At 48.1% G+C, this 19,010-nt stretch overlaps 1 protein-coding gene across 1 annotated transcript in view; it reads right to left on the reverse strand.

Annotated features, from left to right (window-relative positions):
- Positions 1-19,010, reverse strand: part of NSG1 (neuronal vesicle trafficking associated 1) — a 93,014-nt gene that overhangs the window by 35,287 nt on the left and 38,717 nt on the right. Inside the window, exon 2 of the mRNA XM_055385171.2 lies at positions 992-1,076. The gene's annotated coding sequence lies outside the window, so the exon portion shown is untranslated. The remainder of the gene's footprint in view (positions 1-991; positions 1,077-19,010) is intronic.

Here is a 19,010-nt window from a genome sequence, read left to right on the forward strand (position 1 = left end):
TCATCCAAATGTCTTGTTTTTAGATTGAGATGTAATTCACATGCCACAGATATCACCAGTTTGAAGTATACGCTTAACTGGTTTTAGTATATTCACAAGGTTGTACAATCATCACCACTAATTTCAGAACATTTTCATCACCCCGTAAAGAAACCTGTATCCCACAACAGTCACTCCCCGCACACATCCTCATCTCTGATGGTTTTAAGTTTCTTGGGTCCACTTCTCAATCCACGGGACCAGCCCGCACACTGGGATCAGTCGGCACACTGACACAGAATCGGGAGAGACATTAGGCTCTGGATCTTTCTGCAAATGGGACAATCCATTTGCAATGTGAAGAATCAGCCCACCCGGGTGAAGTCATCCCTGTTTCTCCTTAAACCCTGCCCTGTAGCCAAATTCTCCATTCCCCCAAGTGCCTGCCTCCAGGCCTTTGCAAATGCTGCTTCTCTTGCCTAGATTGCCTTCCCCACTCCTCATCCATTTTGCAAACTGCTCCTCATCCTCCAAAGCCCAGATCCAATGTTGCCTCCTCTTTGAAGCTTGGCCTTTCTTTATGCTCCTCTATCCCGGAGTCTGGGTATTTACATTTCTATATAGATCATGAGCAAATCAGGCAGAACCACTTAATCTTTCATTTCCATATCCCCCCTGTCTAGAGCATGGCCTGGTAATCAGGAAATGTTTGCTTAATTGAATAGGCATCCACTTAGTTTACATTCACAGTAAAGTAAGACGTGAACATCAGGGGTGTAAATTCGAATTCAAGTGCATAGTAGGAAAGTCAGGTCAGGCCTGGTGGCTCATCCCTTTAATCACAGCACTTTGGGAGGCTGAAGTGAAAAGAACCCTTGAGCCCAGGAGTCTGAGAACCACCTGGACAACAAAGTGGACCCCCATAAAAAAAAAAAAGAAAAAGAAAAAGAAAGAAAGGAAGGAAGGAAGGGAGGGAGGGAAGAGAGAATTAGCCAGGTGTGGTAGCACAAACCTGTGATCCCAGCTACTCAGGAGGCTGAGGTGGGAGGATCGCTTGAGCCCAAGAGTTTAAGGCTGCAGTGAGCTGTGATTGCACTCTGCTCTCCAGCGTCAGCAACAGAGCAAGAACAAAAAAAAAAAAAGAAAGAAGGAAAGAAAAGAAAATTCATGGTCTAATTAAAACCGAAGGCAGGTTTGCCCATGACATCGTTGTGATGCTCTCTTCTTAGAGTTCACCTTACTGCAAAATACCCATTTCTGGAAAACCCCAAATGTTATTATTTAAAATACATAATATATAAATGAAATCATAAATATAGTTTCTAGTGCTCTCCAGGGTTTTATTTACCTTTGTGTTTCCCAGCGCTTGGCCACATGAGACGCTCAGTAAATGGCTAAGAAATGAATGGACTCACTCTACTTCCTTGCTTTCACTGGGTAAATACGATTATGGGGCTCAGAATCATTTGATGACCGATGATGTATTTAAACATAATTGTGTCTGCGTGTTTAGTTTGGGGGTTTGGAGATTTTGTTTGCTTGTTGTTGCTGTTTTGTCTTATAGTCTTAATGAACCACTCAGCAATTCCTGATTTTCCCAAATTATTTCTAAGATCCATTTTGCTTTGGCTGTGAGGCACTTGACCTTGGGGGAGTGGGAGCAAGAAAAAGACAGCCAAAGGCTTTGGTGAAAAGCCCTCTGTGGCCTGCGTTTCCTCATCTGTAAATTGACAAGAATGGTCACACATGTTTTCTTTCAGCTCCAGGATTTGGTATCTAAGAAAAGATGATTTACAAATACTCCCCATTGGAGTCCTATTTTTGGATCTGTGATGAGAACCTTGCAACGTGGGGTGATCGATGGGCATAAAGGCAGCAGAAGCTGAGTGTTCTTTGGTTGGATGCTCACCTCCAAGATGCTGGCAGCTCCAAATTCCTCTGGCCTGCTCATTTTCCTGTCACAACCCAGGCTATTTTCAAATAATCCAACCTATCCAACTCTAAAATTAAGGACATTAGAGTAGAAAAATATTTAGGTCAAGAAATGTTCTCCCTGTCTAGGATTTCTGTCATGGAGAGGGTGGAGGGGAGGGCGGAGAAGCAGCCCAGCCCCCAAACCCAGCAGAGGCAGGGGAGGGAGGCACATGAGGACTTCTTTTTCTTTTTCTTTTTCTTGAAACAGAGTCTTGCTCTCTCACCCAGGCTAGAGTGCAGTGGCACAATCTTGGCTCACTGCAACCTCCACCTCCCAGGTTCAAATGATTCTCCTGCCTCCGCCTCCTGAGTAGCTGGGATTACAGGTGCCTGCCACCACGCCTGGCTAATTTTTTTGTATTTTTAGTAGAAACAGGATTTTGCCATGTTGACCAGGCTGGTCTCAAACTCCTGACCTCAAGTGATCTGCCTGCCTCAGCCTCCCAAAGTGCTGGGATTACAGGCATGAGCCACCACGCCCAGCCGCACATGTGAACTTCTAAAGAGTGCATCCAATATGCCTTTTTTTGGGAGAGGGTCAAATTCAGAAGATAGAGCTCTACAGTCTTGCAGAGGGGAGGGGGCGAAATGTGGACTGAATGAACAATTATGTTAGGGTCAAGGGTTTTTCCAAGGTTGAATAATCCTCTAGTTCATGCCTTCATTTTATACCTGGGCCAGCAGGGAGTAAGGTGCATTGTTGCCGGCCACTCGGAGGAGAGGTGGAGCCTGTCCCTGGACTTCTGCCTGTTCAGTTACCCCCCAGTGAGCCACGGCAGGGGGGCTCACAGACCAGGCCAGACTCCTGCCTCCACAGCAAAGCTCCCAAACCCCAGGCACCCTCGCTGTTCTGATACACCAATGGTGCTGTGCGGGCCTCTGCCCTTGGCCCGGCAGATCCTGTCTCTAGGACAGGAGCTGGGCTGGATGGACTGTGGCCGCTGCAGTGGACTCCCTTGCCCTCTGGCCAACAGGCATTTGTCCCCTGGCTGCCTCAGGCTTACCCTGTTCCTCAAAAAACGCCACCTCTCCTCCAAGGCAGCCTCAGCCCTTCCAGAACCCTGTCACACCCCCTCCCCTCCTCCTGCTGGCCCAGGGATGGTAATAGCTCCCCTTGCAAGCCCAGGCCACTGAACGCTTCTTCTGAGCCCTACATCCTGGCCACTTTTGCAGACAATTCTTTGAAATACATCTCCTCAAATGACCCCATTTGGCATGGCCCCTGCAACCTCTTGGTATCTTGACTGATACAAATGCTGAGGAGAATACTTCTTGCCCCCCGAAGCCCCCTAGAGCCTCAAGGAGGAAACCCCCTTTAACCATCCTCCAGGCGAAAAATTAGATGATGATGATGACCATGAAATACCTTTCCTGTCATTATCTTAGTTTTTTTTAGCTTCACAAAAATTCTGAAGTAGAAAGGACAGATACTGTTACACCATTTTTCAGATAAGGTAACAATGATCATTGGTGTAAATGACCATATTAATAGCATGTGTCATCAGGGAATACAGAGGGAGCACCAAAGTGCTTTCTAGGTATTTCTCCCAATGCCCTCAACCCACATTCTAGGGCTGTTTCTATTCATAGTCCATCTCTCAGATGAGGCCACCGAGGCTTGGGTGACAGATGATTATTAAGAAGATGCTGGATGTTCTCACTTATAAGTGGGAGCTGAACAATGAGAACACACGGACACAGGGAGGGAAACAACAGACAGTGGGGCCTGTTGTGAGGGCGAGGGAAGGGAGAGCATCAGGATAAATAGCTAATGCATGCGGGGATTAATACCTAGGTGATGGGTTGATAGGTGCAGCGAGTCACCATGGCGCAGGTTTACCTGTGTAACAAACCTGCATGTCCTGCACATGTATCCCAGAACTTAAAATTAAATTAAATTAAAAATAATAATGCAGATAAAAACATTAAAAAAAGAGAAGATGCTGGGAAGATATGTTGGCAGGAGGGAGAAAACCAGGCACTTCAAGAACTCGGTCAGAGTCTGGGTGGGGTGGCTCACGCCTGTAATCCCAGCACTTTGGGAGGCCAAGGTGGGAGGATCACTGAGGTCAGGAGTTCGAGACTAGCCTGGCCAACATGGCAAAACCCCATCTCTGCTAAAAATACAAAAATTAGCCAGGCATGGTGGTGTACCCCTGTAATCCCAGCTACTCGGGAGGCTGAGGCAGGAGTATCACTTGAATCCAGGAGGTGGAGGTTGCAGTGAGCCGAGATCACACCACTGCACTCCACTCTGGGCGAAGGAGCAAGACTCCATCTCAAGGAAAAAAAAAAGAAAGAACTCGGTCAGAGGGGTGGACTCCCGAGCAACAATGCAGCCCCCTACTGTCCCCAGGCCCAGCCCTGCTCTTGGCCCATGCTGGCTGACAGGAGACCTAGCTACGCCTCTCTTTCCCTTCTTGACTCTAATAAAGCGGGGAGGGAGGATCCCCTAAAGCCGAATACTCTCCTCCGGTCCTGAGGTGATGCTAGTCCTCATACTAGCCATGTGGCCTTGGGCAAAGCATGCCCCCACCTCCGTTTCCGCTTCCATAAAATGAGGGGTTTAGACTAGAATAACTTAATTCTCCTCCACCTGAGAAGTGCCCCCCCCCCCCCCCCACCCCGCCAATGTGTTCACTGTCACGATGGCAAGAATGGCCCAGGATGAATCAGATCCAAAGTTATCGAGGACACACTGAGGTCAAGCAAGTGACCACGCGTGACCGGGGGGATAAATAACGAAGGCCACATAATTCCATTCCGCCCTTCCCCTGCTTTTTTCATAAGCAGTCCAATGTCCCTCAGCACCAGCTAAGTACCAGATTTCGAGCTTGTAGCAATAACTCGTATTAAATTATTTAGCCAGTAAATGATTATAAAAGCACTTTGCCAAAGTAAAGAACCGCAGAAAGGCCAAATTCTAATAACAGTAATACCACCATACGCTTGAATTAATTATTGAATTTTTTAAAAGCCCACAGATGGATGAATGCAATTCATTTCATGCTTTGTGGAGCCAGGGTCCCTGGGAGAGTGTCTAAAATTCACAGGCTCCCCGGAGTGTGCTGGAGATTACACAGCGGAAGGCTGAACTGCATTGCAGGTGGCGCAGCGATGACCTAATGGGGCTTTTCCGTCTGGAATGCCTCCATCCGTGCAGCTGGGGCTGGGGCTTGGTGGCCACAGCACAGTGAAATTAGCACGTAACCCCTAGGCCAGCCCTGATCCACAGGCCCTGAGCTGTCCTGCAACTTCTGGCCATGACATGATTTTTTTTTATTTTTTTTTTAACGTTCATAATCTGTCACCTTTTCTCCCCTTGTTTCTCAGGCCCAGCTCAGGAATAAGGTTGGGGTCCTCATGAGCAGATTTTCCAGAGATTGAATTTTTATCCCTCTAGGTCTAATTTTCCTCATTTTGGACCAGAGTCATTCTAAAATGCAGAGCACATCGTCCTGCTTTCCAAAACAGAGGACGTTGGAAAGAATTTAACCTCTTGTTGAAGAATCAGGTCAGCTTCATGAACACCATAGACCCAACTGGATTGGGTGCTATGGGCTGGGACTCGTGCCCTACACTGGCTGTCCACAGGCTGTGGGCTTGGCTAGGCTTGCCCCTGCCCTTGTCGCTGCCTCTGTGGCCGCCGTCCCCACAGCGGTTGCAGAGCGATCCTCATAGTGCACCCCTCGCTCTTTCCAGTGCACTGTTTCTAATCTGCTATGGGCAGAGAGTCCAAATTGCTGAACTTATCAGAATGACATCTGAAAGAGGCTGTATTGGGTTGAAAGGTGTCCCCCCAAAATTCATGTCCATCTGGGACCACAGAATGTGACCTTATGGAAATAGGTCCAATCAGACAGAAAAGGTAAAGATCTTAAGATGAGAGCATCCTGGATGTAGGGTGGACCTCAATCCAATAACTAGTATCCCTATAAGAAGAAGGGACATGGCTGGGTGTGGTAGCTCATGCCTGTAATCTCAACACTTTTGGAGGCCAAGGCAGGCAGATCACTTGAGGTTAAGGGTTCGAGACCAGCCTGGCCAACATGACGAAACCCCATCTCTACTAAAAATACAAAAATTAGCCAGGCATGGTGGTGCATGCCTGTAGTCTTAGCTACTGGGGAGGCTGAGGTAGGAGAATCGCTTGAACTCGGGAGGCAGAGGTTGCAGTGAGCCGAGAAAGCACCACTGCACTCCAGCCTGGGTGACAAAACAAGACTCTGTCTCAAAAAAGAAAAAAAGAAAAAATGAAAGGACACAGGGAGACACACAGGGAAAAGGCTGTGGGACAAGAGAGGCAGAGACTGGAGGGATGTGGCCATAGCTAAGGGGTGCTAAGGATCCCCAGGAGCCTCCAGCAAGTAAGGAAGAGGCAAGGAACGGAGCCTCCCCGCAGCCTTCAGAGGGCACGGAGCCCTGCTGACACCTTGATTTTGAACTTCCAGCCTCCAGAACTCTGAGACAGTAGGTTTCTGTTGTTTTAAGCTGCCCAGTTTATGGTAATTTGTTATGACAGCCCCAGGAAATGAATATGGAGGTTCTCGAGCCCAGATAGCTTTTCTACTTTTTAATGTGTTTTCCCTTTATGTTTGAATATATTACATATTTGGACATCATATACATTGTTTAGAGTATTTGAAGCATTTCACGAGTCCAAATTCCCCAGATTGATTAGAGCTCAGCAGAGGGAAGATGCATGGTCCCCGCTCAATGCTGCTATCCCTCCCTGGTGGCCTTTGCAGGACAGGGCAGGGATGGGTCTTGCTGCACTTGTCTGGAGCCTAGCCAGCATGTGGTGCTTCTTCTCTCTGAGCACAGTGCCTCTACATTGGGTTTTGGAATCATAAACCTGCATTGGAGAGCTGGGGTGGATCCCAGAAAGCATTAGTCCAGGGCTCTGGTTCTCAAAGTGCGGTCCCTGGACCAGCAGATCAGCCTTTCCTAGGAGCGTGTTAGAGATGCAGATGCTCAGGCCCCACCCCAGACTTGCTGAATCAGGAACACTGCTTTTTAACAAGCCCTCCAGGGAGCTTCTGATGCACACTTAAGTTTCAGAATCATCGGTTCTGGGTTTGTAAACGGGAATTCTGCAGGGTGAGCTATACTCATTTGTATGTTTTGAAAATTGCCAGCTGGGTGCGATGACTCATGCCCATAATCTCAACACTTTGAGAGGTCGAGGTGGGAGGATTGCCTGAGCCCAGGAGTTTAAGACCAGCCTGGGCAACATAATGACACCCTGTCTCTACAAAATAATAAAATAATAATAATAATAATAATAACAACAACAGTCGGGTGAATTTAGTGGTGCAGCACATTTGTAGTCCTAGCTACTTGGAAGACTGAGGTGGGAGTATCACTTGAGTGCAGGAGATTGAGGTGACAGTGAGCTATGATCATACCGCTGTACTCCAGACTGGGCCACAAAATGAGACCTTGTCTCAGAAAAAAAAAAAAAAAAAGAAGGAAGGAAAGGGAGGAAGGGAGGGAGGAAAGAAAGAAAGGAAGGGAAGGGAAGGAGGGAGGAAGGGAGGGAAGGAAATTGCCTTTATTGGAAACACTTAAAAACCAGATTTCATGAAACATGCAAATTTACTGCCTTCTTCTGAAAAATTAAGAGACCTCACAACAAAGACATTCCCACGTGGCAAAAATCAGCTCCATGGAGAGAATGGCTGCCCACCTCCTGCACCCACCATTCCCTCTCCTGCCTTAGATGTGGGGCTTGTGCCTCACTCACCTTGGCTGCCCAGCCTGCCTGGCGCTGTGGGTGCTTGAGTGTGAGCCCCTCATCCAGTTCAATACCTTAGTTTACAGGTAGAGAAACTGAGGCACACAAAAGGGAATGAGTAAGTTCCAGGAACCATGCAATGCTACCGACTGCTGAGTGACTGGGCAGCTCAGAAGCCTTTGCAGTTACTGGAGGCAAGCACAAGAAGCCCATGGGAGGACCTGGGAACCCTGAGATCCTCAGGAGCTCAGTTCTGGAATGAGAAACTCTTGGTGGCACCCACAGTCCAAGCTGGAGAAGGCGAGGGTGGAATGAGGGTAAGGCCATGGAGATGGACAGGAGGGAGAGATACAAGAGATGGCCAGAGGATGGCCACCAAAAACACCAGCCAATAATAAGTGTTGACAAGGATGCAAGGAAATTGGAACTCTCATATGCTGTTGATGGGAATGTAAAATGGTGCAGCCACTATGGAAAACAGTATCAAAGTTCTTCAAAAAGTTAGACATAGAGTCATCCTATGACCCAGCAACACCACTCCTAGGTATACACTCAAGAGGATTGAAACAAGTTCACACAAAAAAGTGTACATGAATGTTTATGACAGCATTAATCATAATAGCCAACAAGTGGAAAGAACCCAAATGTCCATCCACTGATTAAGGGATAAACAAAATGTGGTCTAGCTGTACAATGGAATATTACTCAGCCATAAAAAAGGAATGGAGCACTCACACGTGCTACAACATGATTAAACCTTGAAACCATTTGACCAAGTGAAAGAAGCCAGACAAAAAAGACCTCATGCTGTGTGATTCTGTTTATGTGAAGCATGCAGAAGAGGCAAATCCACAGAGACAAAAAACAGATGAGTGGAGGGAGTGGGAGGTGACTGCTGTTGGGTATGGGATGTTTTGGGGGCATGATGAAACTATCCTGGAGTTAAATAGTGGTGATAGGTGCATGACCGTAAAATATACTCTTAAAAAGCCCCAGCAAATTCTGTGCCTCAAAATGCTGAGTTTTTATGGTATGTGAATTGTTATATCTCAATTTTTTTCTTTTTTGAAAATTTTTAATAATTTTAGGTCATTTTAAGGACTTTATATTTTTTTGAGAGAGAGTCTCCCTCCATGGCCCAGGTTGGAGTGCAGTGGCATGATCTCAGCTCACTGCAACCTCCACCTCCTGAGTTCAAGCAATTCTCCTGCCTCAGCCTCCCAAGTAGCTGGGACTACAGGCACATGCCACCACGCCCAGCTAATTTTTGTAGTTTTAGTAGCAACGGGGTTTCACCATATTGGCCAGGATGGTCTCAAACTCCTGACCTCAGGTGTATCTTAATTTTTCAAAAGAGGTGGTCAGTGTAAAATGAGGAGGAAGATGAGGGATGGCAGGGATGAGGATCTGAACTTGCAGCGACCGAGCCTGCCGTGGGCCTGTCCTGTGCCGGTGAGCAATCTGCAGACTTTGTCTCCTTTAATCCTCTCCCAGCTGTGGGAGTGAGGGAGGCACCCTCATTCGCCGCATGTTACCTGTGAGTAAACTGAGGCCCAGGGAAGTGAAGCACTTGCTCAAGGTCACACAGCTGGGAGGGAGGAGCTGGGCTTGGGTCTGCCTGTCTCCAGCTTTCTGTGCCCTCTCCTTTCCCCACTCTGGTCTGTGAGCCCTGGGAGGGCAGAGAGGGAGCTCCTTCATTCCCCCAGGACCTGGCCTAGTGCAGGGCCTGTTCCCCACCATGTTCTCATTAAATGGTCCTTCAATTGCATTGAAGAGACGGGAAACGGGCAAGCAATAGGGGGGATATAGGATGGCGCCATTCACTTTGTTCTCTGGGTCATCTTGGTTTCTGAAGATTGTCTTTAAACCTCCAACAATGACCCCTGAATGTGAAAGGAAAATGTTGTCCCAGGAAAAGGGGCATCTGTGCGTGCGAAATGGGAGGCTGTGCCGAGAGCGCTGTGACTGTGTTGCTCCTTCTTCGCCCCATGTGGAAGGAGATGAGATTTATAAATGATACAGCTAATTGTTTTTCTACAAGATTAATTTTATTGTCCCATTATCTGCTCCTTCTGAGTCCATTCAGGGGCGGATTATGTCTTAGCTTTCATCTCTGGAGCTTTCATTAATAATTAGGTCACCTTTTAGCCAGGAGCCCTGGATGCCTCAGGCCAAGGAAACTTCCAGCTGGAATGGAAACCCTTTGTGTTACAGTGTTCCCTCTGCTACTGTGGGGGCTTCTGTGTCAGAGGAGATGGGCGCTTCCTCCAATACCAGCTGTCAGGAGTGAGAAGGCCAGTGGTTCTATGGGGCTTACTAGGTTCCAGACCCTGTCTGGGTGCACTTTTTTTTTTTTTTTTGTGAAACCTCACAATTGCCTGTGAGGTCAGGACTGTTGCCCCATTATACAGATAAGATGGTTGAGTGGCCCCTCCGTAGGATTAGAGAACATGAAGTCACCTAACCACCAATGTGAGCCTAGACAGCTTGCCCCAAAGCCAGTGTTGTCCCCACACTGTCACACAGATAACTCTCACTCCAGAGTCTAGAGAGTTGGAGGGCGGAGTTCCACTCTCCTGAGATGTTAGAGAATAAGGTGCTTCGAACATGTTGACATCGGCCCCATATTTTTGGTTGGTGAAGATGCGTTGGTGCTGGAGGAAGGGTTGGAGACCGTTGACTGAGCAGCAACCATGCACCACACAAGCTCTATTTCTTTCGTTTTTTTTTGTTTGTTTGTTTGTTTGTTTTGTTTTTGAGATGGAGTCTTGCTCTGTTGCCCAGGCTGGAGTGCAATGCTGCAATCTCGGCTCACCGCAACCTCTACCTCCCAGGTTCAAGCAATTCTCCTGCCTCAGCCTCCCGATTAGCTGGGATTACAGGTGTGTGCCACCACGCCCAGCTAATTTTTTGTATCTTTAGTAGAGACAGGGTTTCACCATGTTGACCAGGCTGGTCTCAAACTCCTGACCTCATGATCCGCCCGCCTTGGCCTCCCAAAGTGCTGGGATTACAGGCGTGAGCCACTGTGTCCAGCTACACACAAGCTCTGTTTCTTATCTCTGGTCCTCACCATCATCCTAACAGGTAAAACACATTTTCTTCTATTTTCCAGATTAAGTAACTGAGGTGCTGGGGCCAGACACTGAATGACTGGGACCCAATTTGGGACCCAACAGCACAGGTTGAGCATTTGGGATATTTAGGATTCTTCACAATAAGTAACGCTGTAGTGAACAGCTTTGGGCATGTTCTCTGTGCACATCTTTGATAGAAACTGTTGGTATAGGAATTCCTAGAAATGGAATTAGTGTGCAAAGGGTATAAGGATTTTCATCTACTATGTAATAGAGAGGCTAGACAGCTAAATCCTTGGCTTTCCAGACTCCCTTGCAGAGAGAGGTTCCAGGAGATCCCCTCCTGGCCAATGGGACTCTATGCAGTCTTTGGGGGTGTGTGGGAAAGCCTTTGTTCTCCTGTGGAAAAGGAACATACAAGTCTGGCAGTATTCTTCATCCCTCTTCCTGCCTTACGTGTAAAAATGACACCTGGGCCGGGTGCAGTGGCTCACACTGGTAATCCCAGCACTTTGGCAGGCCGAGGCAGGCGGATCAGTTGAGGTCCGGAGTTGGAGACCATCCTGGCCAACGTGGTGAAACCCCATCTCTACTAAAAATGCAAAAATTATCTGGGCATCATGGTGCACACCTGTAGTCCCAGCTACTCGGGAGGCAAGCACATGAGAATCGCTTGAACCTGGGAGGCGAACGTTGCAATGAGCCGAGATAGTGCCACTGCACTCCAGTCTGGGTGACAGATCAAGACTCTTTCTCAAAAAAAAAAAAAAAAAAAAGAAAAGAAAGAAAAAGAAAAGAAATGACACCTGGAGCCACAGCAGCCTTCTTCCGTCCCTGAGGCTACAGATCTGAGATTGGAAACCCACCCTCAAAGTGTGGTCATCTTTGGGCCAACTGCACTGTACCATCCCCCAGACACTTCTCGCTCAGTGAGAATAACGAAGTCTTACTTGCTTAGGCCCTTTTGGGGCAGGATTTCTGCTCCTTGATGCTGAGCACATCCCTAACTGGCATTGGCTCAGACAGGTGAAATACAGCAGAGATGTGGGTTATCCCCAACGTCTATTCTCCCCTTCTTCCATTGCAATAAAAATTCCCTCCAGGCATGTGTTTGCAGAAAATAAGAACCCCGTTGTCCTGTCTCCCTTTTGGCAAGGTGTGGCCCTGTAATGACATTCTGGCAAGAGGGATGAGAGAAGTACGCAGCAGCTCTAGTGACCTTCCAGAAGGGACACTGGTGCACAGCCCTCTCCCTGTCTTGCTGTCCCCTTCTCCCTCGTGCCACCTGTTGTGTGGATGCCATCTTGGGCCATGAGGTTAAGATTCCCACCCAGGATGGTGAAGCAGGGTCCTGGGAGGAGCCAGGCCTGGGGACCCCAGGGGGCAGCGCCCCTCCCTCCATGGCCCCGGACCACCTACAGACTTTGTAGCCAATTATCTTGTTGAAGCCACTGATAGTTGGGCTTTCCTGTTGCTCACTGTCAAACCTAATCCTGGCTGTATTCGTTCCCTGTTGCCGCTGTAACAACCTACCACAAATGGAGAGGCTGACCCCAGAACAGACGAATTCTCTTACCTTTTAGAGCTCAAAGCCTAAACTCAGCTTCACTGCGCTGAAGACAAGGTGTTGGTTCCTTCTGGAGAAGGTGGGATAGAGTCGCTTCCCTGCCTTTCTCACTGCCTACTGGGCGCACTGGCATTCCTTAGTTGGTGGCTCTTCCCCCATCTTCAAAATACGTCACTCCAATTTCTTTTTTCTTTTTTCTTTTTTTTTGAGATGGAGTCTCACTCCGTTGCCCAGGCTGGAGTGCAGTGGTGCAATCTCGGCTCACTGCAATCTCTGCCTCCTGAGTTCAAGCGATTCTCCTGCTTCAGCCTCCAGAGTAGCTGGGATTACAGGCACACACCACCACACCCAGCTAATTTTTGTATTTTTAGTAGAGATGGGGTTTCGCCATGTTGGCCAGGCTGATCTTGAACGCCTGACCTCAAGTCATCTGCCCACCTCAGCCTCCTAAAGTGCAGGGATCACAGGCGTGAGCCATCATGCCCAGCCAACATCACTCCAATTTCTGTTTCCCTTTTCACATTGCCCTTCCCTCTGCCTGTTTCCCCCTGACTCCCTCTTATAAGGACTCTTGGGATGACATCAGACACCCCTCAATAGCCTAGGATCATCTTTCTGTTCCAAGGTCCTCCACATAATCACGTCTGCAAAGCTCCTCTTCCTATTTAAGAAGCCTTTTGTAGGATCTGGGGATTAAGATGTGGACAGATTTTGGGGGATATTGTTCAGCCTACCTCACAATCTGGACTACATATTTGTGTCTCCCCCAAATTCCTGTGATGAAGCCCTAATCCCCATTGTGACATATTTTGAGATAGAGCCTGTGAGGAAGTGATAAAGGTGAAATGAGGTCGTCAGGGTTGGGCCCTGATCCAATATGGCTGTGCCCTTGTAAGAAGAGGAAGAGACAGCAGAGCTCACCCTCTCTCTCCGCCACAGGAGGACAAAGTGAGAAGGTGGCTGTCTGCAAGCCAAGAAGGGAGCCCTCACCAGAAATGGACCCTGCTGGGCCTTGATCTGGGGCTTCAGGCTTATGTTCCCATGAGCAGGATCATTGCAGTTATACAGAAAACAGGGCCTGATTCGAACGTTGATGAACCGCCATCACATACACCTCTGGGATATTTGGGAAGTGTGATGGGAATCAGACAGGCCTGAACTCAATCTCAGATGTAGGACTCGCTGACTCCCTGCTGGTAAGCAGGTCTCCGTTTCCTCATCTGTAAAACAGGACTGATGATCCCAGTGATGATGTCATGCAAGCTGGCTCAGTGTGGCTCTATGCCCAGCACTTAGTGGGCTTAGGGTATTGCTAAGCACACGCCCTCCATCGCCACTATCTCCCATCCCTGACTCAGCCACCCTGCCTTGCCCTTATTCACTCACTCATTCATTCATCCAGTATATTTTACTGAGGGTCTATCCTTACAAACCAGGCACAGCACGGGGCGTCAGGAACACACTGAATAGATGCAGTTTCTGCTCTCCAAGCCCCATCACGGAAGTTCCAGTTTCCCTCTTTAAAGGGCTGGCCAGTCCTTCCCCTAGAGAAATGTGGGAAGCTGTCAGGCATTCGACCTGCAGCCCTGCTGGGCTACGTCCCACTCTACCATGGGGCTGGAGCACTGCTTCCTCATCTGTGATCAGAGGCCTTCCCGCTCCTTGACCCGCCCTTGCAGGCTTGCCTCCCAGCTGGAATGGAATGAAAACAAATCAGCACTTTGCAAACTCACAAGCACTATGGACACAAGAGGAAGCATTATTTTTTCCCCAAACAATAACAATAATAAGTCTTAGCCTTCCTTGAGCACTGATAATGGGTCAGGCCGTGTCCTTGGCGATTGTCTGGATGATCTCTCGCGACTCTCAGCTCCTCCTAGGAGGTGAGGAGTATTAGTGTCTCCAATTTATAGGTGAGAACACTCATGTCCAGAGAGGCCCCTGCAGCTCTATGCCAGCCCTCAGTGACTGTAAGGGTGGATGGACCTTTTCAAACCCAGGGGTCGGTGGTGAAAAATGGCTTGATTCTGGGTCAGAGAGGCTGAAAGGAAAAGGTGGGCAGCAGGATGTGTAAACCAAAGCCCAGCCCTGGGAGTGGGGAGGTGGGTTTGGATCCTACATTAAGGAAGTGTTTTTCAGGCTATGGGATTTTAAAAAGAGGCATCACCCAGTTGCACTCTGAGCCAGTGTATTAGTTCATTTTCAAGCTGCTGAAAAAGACATACCTGAGACTGGGAAGAAAAAGAGGTTTAATTGGACTTACGGTTTCCACGTGACTGGGGCGGCCTCAGAATCATGGCGGGAGGTGAAAGACACTTCTTACATGGCAGCGGCAAGAGAAAAATGAGGAAGAAGCAAAAGTGGAAACCCCTGATAAAGCCGTCAGATCTCCTAAGACTTATTCACTATCATGAGAATAGCATGGGAAAGACCGGCCCCCATGATTCAATTACCTCCCCCTGGGTCCCTCCCACAACACATGGGAATTCTGGGAGATACAATTCAAGTTGAGATTTGAATGGAGACACAGCCAAACCATATCAGCCATCGTGGAAGAAAGGAAAACAAATCTATTGATTCCCAAACCATCAAGAAAAGAGGCAGGTGCAATAATTTATCAGGGTGCTTTGGGAACTAGGAGTGTAGTGGGCTCAGGGAAATGAGGGGTAGGAAGTAGGGCTGACCCAAATCGATTCACAGAGAGACATAAGCCAGCCCCTTCAAGATGCTGAATACCCCCAGAGATAGATATTTACTGCTCATGAAGAATGATTTTATCCATAACAAACTCTGAGCTCAGGCCATATCTTTTGGAGTGGAATTCAGTATTTGCTAATAAAACAGCACTGATCAGAGACTGCCCCAATGACACAATTGACAACTGTGCCACTCCTGGAGTGTGCTGAACCTGGCTCCAGCCCAGGTCTCCCCAAGTGACCTGGAGGGATACTCCGAAGCTCCACAGGGCTCCTGCAACAACAGCAAAAGCCACTTCAGTAGCAGTAGCTTCTGTCTTCCAATAAGTTCACAAGCACAACATGTGACAAGTGCCAGAGTGGTGTGAGGAAGATGACTAGGCCAAACTAAAGGCAACACAAAATTCCCTGGACACTTATGCCAATTCTATGTTAAGTATTCTAAGGTGCATTATTATCTCATGATGATGTCACAAAGACGTCATCATCCTTCTTTTTTTTCCTTTTTGAGACAGAGTCTCACTATGTTGCCCAGGCTAGTCTCAAATTCCTGGGCTCAAGCAATCCTTTTGCCTCAGTCTCTCAAGTAGCTGGAACTATGGGCCTGTGCTACCACATCTGGCTTCAGTCCTCATCTAAGCCAAAGAAAATTTTGTTTCAGAGAGATTAAGTGCCTTGCCCAGGTCACGCTGAAATTGGTTGGCTATATTTTGTTGATTTTCACACCTACGTTCATGAAGAATCTTAGTTTGTAGGGGTTTGTTTCCTTGTGGTGTCTCTGTCTAGTTTTGATATTAGAGTCATGCTAACCTCATGAGATGGGTTGGGAAGTGTTCTTCTATTTTCTCAAGGAGATTCTGCAGAGTAGTTATCCTCAAATATTTGGTAAAGTTAGCCAACAAAACCATCTGGGCCTGGAAATGTCATTATTAGATATCTTTAATTTTGAACTTAATTTCTTGAATAAATATAATAAGACTATTCAGATGGTCTAGTTCTTCATGCGTGATTTTTGGTAGTCTGTAGATTTCAAGGAATTGGTTCATGTAAAATTTTTGGCGTATTAGTTCCTTCTCCTGCTGCTAAAAGGACACACCCAAGACTGGGTAATTTATAAAGGAAAGAGGTTTAATTGACTCATAGTTCCTCTGTGCTGAGGAGGCCTCAGGGAACTTACAATCATGGTGGAAGGGGAAGCAAACACGTCCTTCTTCACGTGGTAGCAGGAAGGAGAAGAATGAGTGCCCAGTGAAGGGGGAAGCCCCTTATAAAACCAATCAGATCTCATAAGAACTAACTCACTATCATCAGAACAGGATGGGGGAAACTGCCCCCATGATCCAATTATCTCCACCTTGTCCCTCCCACAACACGTGAAGATTGTGGGAACTACAATTCTGGATTTGGGTGGGGACACAGCCAAACCATATCATATGAGACATATCCATTTTATCCTGCTAATGTCTGTATGACCTGTAGTGATTACCCATCTTTCATTCTGGGTCTTGGTAACATATCTTCTCTCTTTTTCCTTGGCCAGTCTTGCTAGAAGCTTCTCTCTCTTCCCTTTAGCAATGATGCTCCAGCTCCCAGCCTCCTTTCTCTTCCTCCGGCAGTGACGCTCCTCTGAGCCTCAGCACTTGATGGCTTCACTCCTGTCCTACAGAATTGGAGATCCTTGAGTTGGGAGGGCCCTTCAGTGACCCCTGGTAGAGGCTCCTTCCTGGGTGCTTCTAGGAAGACTGGATGGTGGTCAGGCTGCCTCCATGCGCCTCTCATTGGAAGCTGAGTTCTTGTATCATGTCATTTGTTTCTACTTCTGGCAACTTTCCCATCGAGGGCAATAACTGCTACCACTTACCAAGAGTGGCAACACAGCTAGTTGGGTGACAGCCTCATGTGTGACTCTGGTAGCCACTCCCTGGGCACTCCCCTCTACCGAGTTTTGCCCCCTTGGGCTCCAGGCTTACCTCCATGCCTTCTTTTCTGTCACATCATGCTGGATGGTGCCAGCCCTGGAACCAGGCTTCCTGATCAGAGCCCAGCTCTGCTCTAGGTCACCAGCTGTGTGACCTTGTAGAAGTTATTGAAACTCTGTGCCTCAGTTTCCTCACCTATAAAATGGACCTAATACTGGTTTCACTTGGGGATGTTGGGAAGATGAAGTTAGAATCATCCATGTGGCTGGCACATAGTAAGAGCCCAGTGTCAGCTGTGAGTGTTAATCTCGTGCTAACCCATCAGAGACTGTGTCCCTGGCATTTCTTTTCTCTAGGCATTCTCGGCACCTCCAACTGTTTTTACCTAGCTGTACCTTCCTGTCTAACCTTTTACCTTCAGGGTCACCCCAGGCAAGACATGTGCTTCTTCATCAATGTGCCCCTTCTGGTGTGAGTCCTGAACTGGCCCAGGATTCAGATTCTGCATGAGAGGTGAGAGAGGTGAGGTGTGCAGACACGATGCTCTGGGGGTGCCTGAGAATTGCCACCGGGAGGTTATTCATGAGGTCTCCAGACAGAAGGGCCCTGAGGAAGGGCAGGGAGAACATTCCAGAAGGAGCAGCCCCTTGGCACATCTAAGCAGGGCTAGATGGGGCACGTGGGAAGGTGAGGAGCTGATGTTGCCAAGGGAAGCAGAAGCTTTTAATGGCGGCTGTGTTTGGCTGCACCATGGCCCCCAAGGGTATCCCCGTCCAAATCTGCAGAACCTATGGCTGTTACCTTATATGCCAAAAGGGACTTTGCAGCTGAGACCAAGCTAAACGTTTTTGGGTGTAAAGCTTATTCTAGGTTATCGGATGACCCCTGAATGTAATCACAGGTCTCCCTATAAGAGGGAGGTTTGATGCAGAAGAAAAACTGGAGCAAGATGTGACGCTGCTGACTTTGAAGATGGAGGAAGGAGTCGCCACCTGAGGAATGCGAGGAATGTGAAGAAAGCAGTTCCCGGAGCTGGAAATGGATTCTCCCAGGGCCTCAGGACTGCAGCCCTGCCAACACCTTGCCTTAAGCCCCATGAAACTCATTTCAGGTCTCTGCCCTCCAGAACTGCAAAAGTTGCTCCCATTTTAAGCCACTGAACGTGTGCTAATGAATTTGTTACAGCAGCCACAGGACACTGATACACAAGGTTAAGTGATATAGTTTGGCTGTGTCCCCACCCAAATCTCATCTTGAATTCCCATGTGTTCCAGGAGGGACCTGGTGAGAGGTAATTGAATCGTGGGGGTGGGATTTTCCCATGCTGTTCTCTTGATCATGAGTCTCACAAGATCTCATAGTTCTATAAAGAGACATTCCCCTGCACAAGCTCTCTCTCTCTTTGCCTGCTGCCATCCACGTAAGATGTGACTTGCTCCTCCTTGCCTTCTGCCATGATTGTGAGGCCTCCGCGGCCATGTGGAACTGTAAGTCCAATAAACCTCTTCCTTCTGTAAATTGCCCTGTCTTGGGTATGTCTTTATCAGCAGCATGAAAATTGACTAATAAACTAGGGAATTTTTAACTTTCTCCCAAGCATACATAACCCAGTGAAGAGTTTTGAGCAGGGATGTTTAAAAATACAGTGTATTCATAGGACATCTGAAGTCCCTGAAGGCCCACAGATCACAAGACGCCTGCCAATAAAAAGATAGTGTGTCACTCACAGTTTCCAAGAGGAGGCGGCAGGCCATGCCTGGGGCCACACAGGAAGATGGGCACGGTCATGAGAAGGAGGCAAAGGGGAGAGCCGTGAGTGGGGACTTTGACTGTGGTTGCTGTGGGACAGAACCAGCAAGAAAGGTAGGCAGGCTTAGGATTGGCCAGTTTGAATAATTAAAGCTGCTCCAGGGCACAAGGCTGTCCCTACTAATCTGGTACCTGCCCTGGGCTGATGAGGACAGGTAGATGTGGCTGGAGCAGTAGAGCCTAGAAAAACAGGTGGCTGCAGCGTGGACTCTGGGTTGGTTGGTTTGTATTTGACAAGTGCCTCTACGCAGA

The sequence above is a fragment of the Gorilla gorilla genome, chromosome 3 (genome assembly GCF_029281585.2).
Source record: "Gorilla gorilla gorilla isolate KB3781 chromosome 3, NHGRI_mGorGor1-v2.1_pri, whole genome shotgun sequence".
NCBI lineage: Eukaryota > Metazoa > Chordata > Mammalia > Primates > Hominidae > Gorilla > Gorilla gorilla.